This window comes from Triticum urartu, chromosome 1 (genome assembly GCF_003073215.2).
Source record: "Triticum urartu cultivar G1812 chromosome 1, Tu2.1, whole genome shotgun sequence".
NCBI classification, from domain to species: Eukaryota; Viridiplantae; Streptophyta; class Magnoliopsida; order Poales; family Poaceae; genus Triticum; species Triticum urartu.
The window spans coordinates 545,806,875-545,809,186 of record NC_053022.1 but is presented as its reverse complement, the minus strand read 5'-3'; positions in this window follow the sequence as shown (position 1 = coordinate 545,809,186).

Genomic DNA, 2,312 nt, shown 5'->3' with positions numbered 1-2,312 from the left:
GACATGACCCAAATTTAGAAGCTTGCCATGAAGAATATTTTTGCAAAACCTATCATGTGCTTAAGACATCTATGGTAGACTACTCTGCTACCTCTATTTCTAATTTGTAACACACGAGGGCCTCCATATACACCAGCACAATGCTTTTTTGTTCTAGTACGATTTTTGCTAGTTTGATGCACAAGTTATAGTATGTGTTCCACGACATAACTTGAGGGTTTCCTTTATTCACCATGCCATCCCACTTTCCTCAGATCCATTGACTGATTTGATCAACTTTTGCAGAGCTAGAAATGTGTTCAACCAACTCAAAGCCTCACTATCAAGTTATGTAAAGAGTTTGGTCCGTCGAAAACGTCCTCTCACGCATCAAAATTGATGAGTCCTTGTGAGTTCAAAGGGTAGCCAAGTGAGGTTGGCTTCCCCGAGTTGTTCTTGAAGAGAAAATTGGCAAGGATTTATATGTCTCTTTTACTTGAGACCAAATTGGCAATGTTTCAACTAAAGCTTGTTCCTCTATATTTTGTATACATTTTTTGTTATTTGGATCCTATGGGTTCTGTTATACAATCTGAAGATCCATTAACCAGTTTCACTTACTTCCTCAACTTCTTTGTTTTGCCTTACTTTTGTGTTCATTGGAGATACCTGACTTGGTCCTTTGAGTATTGCAGTAGAGCATATCTAAAGAAAATAAAAACCTAGAACTCATGGTTGTTACAGGCCGAGGGAACTTGATCAGCTCAGTGACCACCTAGAGATACAAACATACACAACTATTGCATCATGCATCTTAATTCATGTCTCTGTGTTGCATTTATTTTAACCAGCATTTGCTACCCATGTTTATGTCTATCTTAATATAATACTTTGCTGAGGAAAAACAATTGTTGTAGATGCTGGTGTCGAGGATACCTGACTGTGGAGAGAAGCTAAAGAAGCAGATGCACAATCTAGATGAGAAGTTGGCGGTGATTGAGTCTTCACCCAAGTCGTTGATGTCGGCAAGCAGCTTGGACAATCATAGCCAATAACTTTGTACTTTGAGTAGTTGTTGCTGCATGATTTAACATTTTTCCAATACAATTTTTTCTAATATACATCTAACATTGTTCCAATACAAATTTAATATTTTTAATACATGGTCAACATATTTTCTATGCATATTTTTTAAAACATTCAAATGCTTGATTAACATTTTTCAAATACAAGATTAACATATTTTGTATACATGCTCAACATTTTTCCTATGCACACTTTTATTTTTTTTCAAATGCTTGGTTAACATTTTTCAAATACAAGTTTAACATTTTCTAATACGTGGTCAACATTTTGTCTATGCACATTTAACATTTTTCATGCTTGATTACCATTTTTTAAAATGCTATATTCATATTTTTTGAACACACGGTCAATATTTTTTTGTAAACACATTAACATTTTTAAAATTCTTGATTAACATTTTTCAAATAATTGTACTACTTTTTTAAAAATGTTTGATTAACATTTTATATGCATGATCAAAATTTTCCATAATTTTTCAATACATGGTCAACATTTTTTTTCTATACACATTTAACATTTTTCAAATGCTTGATTAACAATTTGAAATACTTTTTCAACCTTTTTTCAAATGCTTGATCACATTTTTTTAATTCTTGATTAATATTTTTTTCAATACATTATCAAATTGTTTCGTACACATTTTATTTTATTTTATTTTATTTTTATATACATTTTTTGTATACGTGATAAACATTGTCTCTATATACACTTAACATTTTTTAAATGATTGGTCAACATAAAAAATGTTTTATATAGAGTCATTTTTATAATATATTTATTTAGAATATTCAAAAGTATAAAAAAGGTAAAAAAATAGCAAAAAACAAAACAAAAACCGTGAAAAAAAATGAGGCCGTTTTCCCCGTGCGCCCTAGCTTTGGCGGCCGTTCCATGTCAAGAAGTTCCCTGAAACGCTTCCAGGGCCGGGCTCTGGGCCTAGACAGAAGGGTCGACCGCCTAGGAGTGTCCCCCCGCTGAGATCTAGAGTTGCAAAATATGATGAGGCACTGGTCGATGCCACCTTCGGTGCAGTGGTGCGTGCCGGCGACCGACCGGCGACATGAGCCTAGTCGTCCATACATGGCGTTCGTCGATACGGGGGTCCGGTGTTTTCACCCGCTTCAGTCTCTATTGTTTCTGTAATCAGTAATTCAGTATGCATCTCAGACCTGTTAGCCAGTCTTTCTACTCTCTTTTTTTTGCGAGGGTAAAGAGTTTTATTCCATAAAAATAGGGTTACAATCGAG